Source organism: Euprymna scolopes, chromosome 2 (assembly GCF_053919585.1).
Source record: "Euprymna scolopes isolate OS-2025 chromosome 2, ASM5391958v1, whole genome shotgun sequence".
NCBI lineage: Eukaryota > Metazoa > Mollusca > Cephalopoda > Sepiida > Sepiolidae > Euprymna > Euprymna scolopes.
Window position 1 is genome coordinate 20,359,488 of NC_136483.1, and position 12,390 is coordinate 20,371,877.

Below are 12,390 nucleotides of genomic sequence, written 5' to 3' on the forward strand. Positions count from 1 at the left end.
CGACGAAATATCGAAAAACAAAGAAACAAAAAGAGTTTTGAAAAATAATGAAGCTTTACTTACTTTAGTAAAATAATCCGAAACAGCAAAATGGTATATTAAAAAAGTAAACACGTAATTACTTTAGTTTTTTAAAGCAAAGAATCGATATCAATATGAATAAGAAGAAAATGGCGCCCTTTTCAAGCAGAACAGCTTCGTTTCAGTTTTATAGTATTAAACGGTGTAGTATTGCGCCGTCAGATTCAGGGTTGTACTATTGTAATGTAAAGAACACGTAGAAAGGGTTGTAATCAACTGAATTCCTTCTAGTACACTGACAAAAAAGCTTAAACAGATATATAAATATAAATAAAAAGGTTATGTAAATGTTTTTAAAAAGACACGTAAACACGAGAGCAGATTTTTTTCCTTCTCTTGACACGAAAACAAGTAACGTTCTTATTTTTTATTATTTATCTGTTTATCTATTTTCGAAAGAGTGCCACGTGCAAGTGGAGAAGGAAAAAAAACAGATTTATGCCAAATTTGTGTCGAGAATTGTCTAAAGTTCAGATTTTTTTTGGGCTTTCACTTTAATAAGAACGTGAATTTATGAGGTGAATTTATTCGACACAATATGATTCAACTAAAAAAAAAAGATAAAATCTAACATGAATTAAAAAATGAAATTATTAATTAAAAATTAAATTATTAATTAAAAATTAAAGATAAAATCTAACATGAATTAAAAAATTATTTAAAAAAAACCTTGTTAAACTTTGTGACATATTTACATTCTATGGAGATCAGGCGCAAACGAACACCCAATAATTTTATTATACCATATTTCTTCAAACTGAAACATAATTATCAAAGTATACTTACGCAAATACATATGAAAAGTCTTTAAAGTTTGTGCCATATTTCCATGGAGTACAGGTGCGAACGCAAACCCCACAATTTTATTATACCATCCCTATTAAAGTTAAAACATACTTATCAAAGTATTATTATGTACATCTATAGCAAAAACCCTTGTAAACGTTTTTTTTCATTTTTTATTTCCATATTTTGGGGGCCAGGCGCGAACGCAGACCCCACAATTTTTATGAAGCACCGTCCTGCCTGATAAGACATACCCATTCCTGATTCTCGATACATCTTCTATCATTATATGTAACCAGATTTTTTAAATAGTCAACCATAAAGGAGCCTATTCACAGAGAGAGAGAGAGAGAGAGAGAGAGAGAGAGAGAGAGAGAGAGAGAGAGACAGACGTTCAGCATTATATTATATATATATATATATACTATATATATATATATATATATATATATATATATATATATATGCACATATATAAATATATGCATATATATATACATACATTATATTAGCATTTATAATACTAGCATTTCAGTTCGGCGTTACCCGGTTGTTTAGAGATGTATATTGAGCAAAAAAAAAAAAAAAACTTTGGCCTCTATTATGACCCCTTAAAATTTATTGTTTTGGGCTCAAATTAAGCTATTAAGTTAGGTCCATGTCCAAAGAACCAATATCTAAAATTTCAAGTGTTTAGACCCAAAATTGTCGGAGGAGTTTGGTAAAGTTCTCAAGGTCAAATCGTTAAACGTTGACCTCTTAACAGACAAATTTCTGACCGAAAACCGATCACAATGATTTTCCCAAATCTCAGTAACCTGTATATCAAATTTCGAGTCTGTAGACTGAAAATTGACAGAGTTATTGCGTAGGGAAATGTACACATACACACACACAGACACACACACACAGATACGTTCAACTTTATAGATATACTAGCATTTCAGCCCGGCGTTGCCTGGGTGTTTGGAGGTGTATGTTGAGCAAAAAAAAAAAAAAAAAGCGGTCAATTTTTTTAACTTTGACCCCTATTATGACCCCTTAACTTTTTTTGTTTTGGGCTCAAATGAAATTATTAATTTAGATCCATATCCAAGGAACCAATATCTAAAATTACAAGGGTTTAAACGTAAAATTGTCGGAGGAGTTTGGTAGAGTTCTTAAAGGTCAAATCGTTGAACTTTAGCCCCTGAACAACCAAATTTCTCGCCGAAAATCGATCACAATGATTTTTCCAAATCTCAGTATCCTGTATATCAAATTTCGAGTCTGTAGACTTAAAATTAACAGAGTTATTGCGTAGGGAAACGTACACAGACCCACACACAGACACAGACACAGACACGGACACACCCAGACATGTTCACTTTTATAAATATATAGATAGATATAAACATTGATAGAAAATTAACTCTATAATAATGTATACGAAATTGGCAAGAATTAAAACATCATATTTAAGCGTACTTTACGACCGGGCTTTGCCGGGCGTTCGTGTTGGCTTAGATAAATACTTTTGCAATTTTAACAAAAAAAGCTACGATGATATCAGAGTGTCTCCATTTACACTGAACATCTACAGAATGCCAACATCAATATATTACATATGAATGAGTCCCTTGTGGACTTTCCACAGGTCCCGCTATAAAATATAATAGCAACAGTAAATAACAAATCATGCGATGTCATACCCGGAAATCGAATTCAAAACCTCGAGACCTTCAATATGACGTTCTACAAACTGACCAATATCAACTTTCTTATAAAAGTATTTAAAAATAACCATAGCTTTGATGTGACGTCCTATTTTTTTTATGATTTCTGTATGTATTTTTCTTTACTCACGTTCACCCCTAACAAAGTAATAACGCCACTTCTGCATATCAGTACAGTTAAGGAAGCATGTAGCTGGAAGGGAATTTAAAAATTTAGCAGTTCGAGGGAAGAAACTATTAGCGTAGAAAGCTTTCTGGCATTATTGAAAAGGGGAGATTTTGTTGCCAAGCGGGGTTGTCGGGGATAAACATGAATCAAGTTATAAACGATAATAAAATAATCAATAAATCGATAATTATTATTAATAGCGTTGTTAATTGCTTTATTAATCCCAAAACAATTCATTTTGCTTTAACTACATATTGGTGTTAGAAAAAATATAATATATACTAGAATTTCAGCCCGTAGGGGCCATAATTCTAGTTTATTAAAATACATCTGATTGCGTAGTGAAACATTCTAATAATACAAAAATCTGAGAAAATGTAGGATTCAAATACAATTGCTCTATTTAATCGATCAGCATAATCCGTATTATCTATCTATCTATCTATCTATCTATCTATCTATCTATCTATCTATCTATCTATCTTCGAAGGTCGTTCTAAAAGTGTAGCGTCCTATTTTTCAACTAAAATAAACAAAGTAAAATGTTAAAGAGCTACTAAGACGGAAGTGGTACCATTAAAACGAGCGACCTTTTGCGCTCTAGAATTTATTTTTCTACATGGTCACCACTGAATGCATGTTTGCCAGCGATGAACAATACCTCGGTTGTAAAAGTCCGGAGTACGTTTTGTCACTCACATCTCTATTGCCACTTTGAAATTAACAAACCCGTCTCCTAACTGTGCTAACATCAACTCAATCGGCTTCGTAAACGTTCAACAGCCGACTGTGAATGTTGGTCGGTTCATTTTTTCTGCATGGGGGAATTTAATGACGCGTCTCTGCTTCTGACGCACGCCCATGATAGGCTTGCTTTCTTAGAGTCCTACACTGTCAATTTCTGCAACAGAGAGATGAAACTTTCAGGTTATGAATTCATAAGTTAAGGAACGTCGCTAGGATCTATGTATCGATCTCTTACTTTCACTTCTCTCCTATATATAGAACCATTTATTTATTACGCCATAAGCATGCTAATACGACAGAAACCTTTACGACCAACGAAGTTAAGCAACGGTGAGTTTGATCAGTGCTTAGATCAGTGATCTTCATTTGAAAATGCCAGATGTTTTAAGTAAACACTCCACTCGCATATATATATAGGTCACTAGGTATGTAATCGGCGATAAACTAGAGCCTTGTCACCGGGATAGTATATATTATCATATATAATAGTATATATTATTATATTTAATAATATATATTATCATATATAATAATATATATTATAATATATAATAATATATATCATTATATATAATAATATATACTATTATATATAATAATTTTTTTTTTACACAGTGATCACCACTTATCAAGGCCCGGAAGCCATTCAGGGATAAGGGTTATTGCAAGTACATTACGTTAGTGTGAAGATTTGATGAAGTGTTTACTTAATATATACTATTATATATAAAAATATTACTATTATATATAATTATATATATTATTATATATAATAATATATATAATAATATATGTTATTATATATAATAGCAATGTTTTATATATAATAGCATATATTATTATATATAATAGTATATATTATTATATATAATAATATATATTATTATATATAATAACATATATAATATATATTATTATATATAATAGTAATGTTTTATATATAATATCATATATAATTATATATAATAGTATATATTAGTATATATACTAATATATATTATTATATATAATAGTATATATTATTATATATAATAGTATATATTATATATAATAATATATATTATTATATATAACAATATATACTATTATATATAATAGTATATATTATTATATATAATATATATTATTATATATAATAGCATATGATTATATATAATAGTATATACTATTATATATAATAGTATGTATCATCCAGACACACTCATTGTTAGTAGTATTATCGATTTATTCCAGTTTGTTTCAGTTATCTGTATATCATTCACTGTCCGCTTATAGTTATCTATATATCCTCCCTCTGTCTCCCTCTTACTCAATTCACACACAGAGTGATACAGACACATTCACACAAAGATACACACACAAGCAGTATTTACTTTAAGAGTGATCAATACGTGATCAAATCTTGAAGAGTATGTTTAATTCTCAAGCTAACTTAGAAAGACTTTATCCTGATAATTTTCCTAGGGAATGAAACAGAAACGTTTTTATTTGTCATAAGTATATATATATATATATATATATATATATATATATATATATATATATATATATATGTGTGTGTGTGTGTGTGTGTGTGCGTATATATATGCCTGTGTGTGTATATATGCCTATGTGTGTGTACACACACACACACATATATACACATGCACACATATATATACGTACATACACACTCATACACACATATGTATACATGTATATATGTATATATATATACATGTATATACACACATACACACACACGCATATATATATATATATATATATATATATATATATATATATATATATATATATATACTTAAAATATCAACACTTAATTTATTTAATTATATATTATTGTATAAAAGTATTTAAAAGGATATTGAGTCCATTTTGTGTGCACCATTACTGTCTTGGATATGATCAGTTTCATTTTCGAGAATTTAATTTTTGTTATATATATATATATATATATATATATATATATATATATATATATATATATCGTAATTGATACCTTTATTCATGTTGTTCTGGTTTTGTGAATTTTTGAATAATATAAGCAAATCCCAGAAACTTTCGGAAACTTCTAATTGAGTTACTTTTCTTGCAAATTAAAATTTCAGCTCGAAAAAAAGTACTTGCTATAGTTTTATTGTTTCTATCGTAATCAGAATTCAAATTTATGCATGGGTTCATAAGCAATATTGGAGATTTTACTGTTAAGGCGGAGTTGAAAAATTGATGAACTCTAGAATTTGTCGTCAAGCTGAAAAAAAAGACAAAAAGCAATTAACAAATAAAATAAAAACTGCAAACGAAACTAAAGAAAATAACAAAAAATAAGACTTAAATAAAAAAAACCCTGACATGCGATTCGACTAATGGATATGATTTCAGACTATGTAGTATGAAATGATCCGTTGTCTGACTTTTCGCACAAATACTATATAAACCATAAGCCTAAACTATTCCAGCTTTAAGTGAAATAGCAATGTGTCTTCAACTAAATGTATACAATCGTTCACAATAGTTTCTGTGAGTATTTAAACAGCTCTAATAAGAATTTATAAATACTAGATGCAGGTTATATGATTAAAAAAAAATTGTATTATCGGTTTTTAATGTTCCAGTAATAATCTCCCATATCTATATGTTGCTTTTTAGGGATTAATAGGGTCAGTATTTAATGCAAAAATGAGAAACACTTGTTCTAAGTCAACGGGCTATACCTTTTGCCAGTTTTTAATGACTAAAAGACTGGTTTTTATAATAATCTGTTAAGACAATTGTATGTTCTTAGGTACGTTGTCACCACCGCCCTTTCTAAAACAAATATTTATCTGATGATGATGTTGTGTCAAATATAAAAGTTGAACAAAAATGCACTAACTTGATCTTCGGGCTTTCTTTTTTTTTTTACATGGAGATCACCACTTATCAAGGCCCGGAAGCCACTCGGGGATGAGGGTTATATTGTGTACAATAATCATTGAAATAATATTCTAGTAATAGTTGATATTGGAGATTTGATAAAGTTTCTTACTTAAGGGGACCATTAATCAAGAATTTGTTTATGTTGGACTTGAAGACATCCAAGTTGTAGTCAGGTGGGAAACAGGCAAACGGAAGAGAGTTCCACAGGTGTGCACTTCTCAGAAAAAAGATATGTTCATGAAATCTACCTTTGATTTAGGCACAGATAAAGAGTGGGGCTAATTACTGACGGTGGTTTTAGCTAGACGGGTGTTTATCATAAAAGATTGGCGAGGGGGGGACCTGAGATTGGAGCTCAGACGAGCACTTGCCAGGGAAATAACGATAAAACAAAAACAAGCTCGCAACGTCTCTTATGTGGGAGAGAGGTTGTAGGGAAGAGAAGAGACCATCCCCCACTAAGCCACAAAGTCTATTTTGTACTTTGTCAAGGCAGGATAGGCTGTTTTGTGACGCTCCAGCCCAGATGTGGCAGCAGTACTCCATCTTTGAACGTACTTGGCTTGGTAGGTACTTGGCTTTTATAGAGATAGAGAATTGCATCAGTAGTGAGATATCTTCTGGAGCGGTAGAAGGATCCCACCATTTTCCCAGAGGCCCGGGCAACAGACTTGATATACGTATTCCATTTCAGATCAGGAGTAAAGGTCAAACCCAAGAGCTTGTCAAAACATTAAGCCTCCCCAAGACGAGAGCCATTCATTTCAATTGATGCTAGATGAGGAACAGAGCGTTGATGATGTAAAGTTAGGAGCTTCGTTTTAGATGCATTAAAAGTAACCAGCCATGTCTTCCCCACTGAACCACAAGGGGTAATCCGAGAGAGCTTTGTCATTTACGGCCTTTGATGTGTTGCCGGAGATGGTCGTGTCATCAGCATAGATGTCAACGAATGATTCAAGCATGTGTTTTGGGAGATCATTGATGTAGATCAGGAAGAGAGTTGGGCCCAGGATGGACCCTTGGGGGACTCCTGCATAAATGCTGAGGGTCTCTGATTGCTTCCCATCAACCACTACTCTTTTGAACCTATTAGAGAGAAATGATTTAATGATTGAGTAAACATTTCCAGTTATATCGTAGCTGGAAATCTTGTGAAGTAGGCCCTTATGCCAAACCCTATCGAAGGCCTTTGATATGCCAAGAGAATTTTCCCTAGAAAGGAAGACTTTGTTGAGAGATTCACAAATCCTATGGGATATAACTGTTAGCACATCAGCTGCAGATCTAGCAGAACGGAAACCATATTGCATGTCACTAAGGAGGTTATTTTTGCTTAGGTGGTTGACTACTTCTCTATTTAATATAGATTCCAGTAGTTTACTCATGACACACAAGGGACTTATTGGTCTGTACTGAGAGGGAGATGACTTATCACCTGAGTTCTTTAATACAGGACATGCTGACGAGGTTTTCCAGGGTGTTGGAAAGCACTTCTCTTTAAGGCAACGCTTAAACAGTTTTGTAAGTATAGGGACAAGTTCTGGTGGAAGCTTTTTCAACACTATAATTGGAATGCCGCCAGGGCCAGTTGCTTTACTGGAATCAAGGTTCTTGATTAGTTTGGCAACCTCGTGCACAGATATTTGTATGTTGGATAGTGTGTTGTCTATTATAGGAGGAAATATGGGGAGTTGATGGCCTTCCTCGCACAGGGTAGAATTAGCTGCAAAGTTCTTGGCAAATAGTTTGGCATTGTCTGATGCTGATGAGATGACCTCAGGTCCATTGATGATGGTTGGGATAGAACGCACGTATCTGTTCAAGATCCTGTTTGCTATTTGCCAAACTGGTGGGAACCAAGCCGCTGCTCAGCTACTTTGCATTTGACAGACTGAGCATATAGCTCTCTTGCATTTTTTATTACTCTTTTACAGTGGTTGCTGGCAGTCCTGAAGGCAGCTTTAGTCTCAGTACATCTATTACGTTGATAGCTATTGAAAAAGTGATTTCTGTGCGCGATGGCAGTAGCACATTCTGGGGAGAACCATGGCTGGCTGTTAAGTTTTTTGTTGGAATTTTTTGGATGGTATGAATCGATCTATGCCTACAATAAACCATTAGGTCAGATCTGATACTATAGAGGATACATCCTTTTTAAACATGGAATGCAGAGTTAGATCAGATATGAATGTACGGAAGCTATCCCAGTCAGCCATAGAGTATCGATATACAGTACGGTGGAGAGGTACATCTGAAGACTTATTGTATTTCATTTTTATCTTAACTGATACAACTGTGTGGCGGAGGATCCCAGGGGAGATAGAACGGAACATGAACATAGCTCAGGGGAAGTTGTGAGAAAAAGGTCTAGAAGACTTGCATACTGACCAGTAGTATCGGGCACACGGGTAGGTTCGTAAACAATCTGAGTGAGGTCATAGGCAATGGCGAAATCATGACAGAACCTCCCCTCATCATCTGTCTTATTTGAGTGGGTCAGCCATTCCACATTATGGACATTGAAGTCATCACAAATAGCCGAAGGATATACAGACAGGATGAGGTCAATTTTCTCAGATATACTCTTAAGAACAGTAACCCGGCTGTTGTGGGGGCGATAGAGGGCAAATATGAATGCGGTGGTGTAAGTAAGTGCAACCCGGAAGCACATATAAGGTAAATTAGGGTCTTCTCTGGAGATATCTCTACCACACAGGAAGCCATCTTTAATGTAGGCGCATATTCTATGTCCATGGCGATCTTGGGGGTCAGATTTAGATGTTAAGTTAGAGTATCCTTTTATTATGAACTCATCCAGGGAAGTGGTCGGCCCTATGCCAGTTTCGCTTAGAAAGAGTAAGTCCGGTTTCGTCTCCTGTAATTGTGTTTCAACCTCTGGAAGGTTGGAACGTAGACCCCTGATGTTGGAGAAGGAGACATGATAGTAGGGGTCTAGTTGGAGGATGGGGGTCTAGTACCAAAGTGTAGTAACTGGTTTATCTAAAGATTGTATAATAATAAGCTTGCTGTCTGCGTCCGTGCTGGACGTCCATAAAGAAAAAAAAAATTCAAATAAAGATACACATTGTTTTTTTTTTTTAACTATTAAATATACCATATAAGCAATCGTGAAATTTTTACGCGTCCCATTAGTTATAATAGTTGCAGTGTATCTGTATATTAGTGAACCTTTGTTCTAGCCTCTCGACGTAAAGTAGAAACAAACCAAAATATATACTGTAAATACTTCACATACCTGTTTGCAGTGTGTAAAGACGCACTATGTATATTAGATGTAAAAAAAGCAACGTTGAAAAAGAGAATCCCTCTTTCGTTAAATGCTCAAAAAGATATAAACAAATATTAAAGACTTTCTATTATTTGGTTTATTCAGATTATTGTTCTCATTTTGAGTGTTATTTTCACAACGTTTCGACCGATATAACCTCCGATCTTCTTCAGGCGCATATTATAAAACTCGGGAATCTTCCTGCCGAACTTAGAGATCTTTATCTGTGCCTAAATCAAAACGTAGATTCCATGAACGAAGCTTCTTTCTTAGAAATGTACGTCTGTGGAACTCTCTTCCGTTTGACTGTTTCCCACCTGACTACAACTTGGATGTCTTTAAGTCCAACGTAAACAAATTCCTGATGATATACTAGCAAAAGTACTCGGCGTTGACTGGGTTCAAAAACAGCCTACAGAAAATGGACTGATTTATGAAAGTATGATAGCTTATGAAAAGGAAGGGTTGTAAAGAGATAGCTTGGAATTTGGGGGTATCAAAACAAAAGCAAAATATGATAAAAGTAAAAATAAAACAGTAAACCCCATAATTTATTATACCATACCTGTTCACACTGAAACACTTATCATGATATTCTGTGGATCTATATTAAAAGACCTTGTTAAACTTTGTGACATATTTACATTCTATGGAGGTCAGGTGCGGACGAACACCCCATAATTTTATTATACCATATTTCTTCAAACTGAAACATAATTATCAAATATACTTACGGAGACAGATATGAAAAGTCTTTATTAAAGTTTGCGCCTATTTCCATTTTATAGAGGCCAGGCGCGAACGCAGACCCCACAATTTTATTATACCATCCCTATTTAAATTAAAACATAATTATCAAAGTATTATTATGTACATCTATAGCAAAAACACATGTAAACGTTTTTTTTTAATTTTTATATTTTTTATTTCCATACTTTGTGGACCAGGCGCGAACGCAGACCCCACAATTTTAATGAACCACCGTTCTGCAAGATCAAACATACCCATTCCTGTGTCTCGATACATCTTCTATCATTATATGTAATCATTTTTTTTTAAATAGTCAACCATATAGGAGCCTATTCGTGACCACACACGCACGCACGCACGCACACACACACACACACACACAATCACACACACACACACACACACATTCAGCTTTATATATATATATTTTTTTTTCACACAGTGATCACCACTAATCAAGGCCCGGAAGCCACTCAGGGATAAGGGTTATTGCAAGTACATTACGTTAGTGTGGAGATTTGATGAAGTGTTTACTTAAGGGGGCGGTTCGTTAGGAATTTGTTAACGTTGGACTTGAAGACATCCAAGTTGTAGTTCGGTGGGAAGCAGGCAGACGGAACAGAGTTCCATAGGCGTGCAGTTCTAAGAAAGAAGCTTTGTTCATGGAATCCACGTTTTGATTTAGGCACAGATATAGAGTTGGGGAAATTTTTCACAGTGGATTCAGCTAGACGGGTGTTTTTCGTGAAAGATTGGCGAGGGGGGACCAGAGATTGGAGTTCAGGCGAGAACCTGTCATGGAAATAACAATAAAACAAGGATAGGCTCGCAACGTCTAAATATATATATATATATATATATATATATATATATATATATATATATATATATATATATACCCCGTATTAAATAAACGTTAATTTATAAATGAAGATAAACAAAAAATAAAAAAATGCAGTTTAAATTCGACAGATAGATAGATAGATACATTGATAGATAATAGTTGTAGTTTCCTAGATGAAATTCTACTGAAACTTATGTGTTTATTAAAAAGTGTTCTATGAATGAACAGAACGAGTTCATAATATGATTATTATCTGATTACAATCATTACAATGATAAGTCTTCTGTTAGTCTGAAGACAGGAGATCTTCGATAAGAGTTGACCATAGACACATATATGCACATATGTAGATAAATTTTTTATATAAATAAACATCAGAGTGGCGCTGAATTTCACGACACTGCGAAAAACCGAAGGATTGGTCGAAAATATGTTCTTGTAACAAAATTTTCTTTGGAATTTGTTTCCACTATATTTCGTAACAATAGAAAACGAATAAAGAAAAGCTATAAACTTTTTAAACTTTCGTATTCTTTTTTTATACTTTTTGTATATATATATATATATATATATATATATATATATATATATATATATATACATATATATATGTATATATATGTATATATATGTATGTATATATATATATGTATGTATATATATATGTATATATGTATATATATATATGCATATATATATATGCATATTTATATATATACATATATATATATATATATATATATATATATATATATATATATATATATATATATATATATATATGTACTTTCGGCAGTCTCGTAACTCCTGCTTCCCCTATTTTGTTCATATTTCATGAGTGATGTTTCTGCAAATAGAGAAGTACTGCTGTTTTCTGGGCCCGAATCTATTTCATCTAACACTTATCGGTGGCAGATTTTTTTATCTTAAAGTAGTACATCAAGTGGCTTCATTTCTTGTCTAGAACAATTTCCATATTAAATATTTGCGTAGTGAATATATATATATATATATATATATATATATATATATATATATATATATATATATATATATAACTAATTAATTTACTCACATAAAATTATTA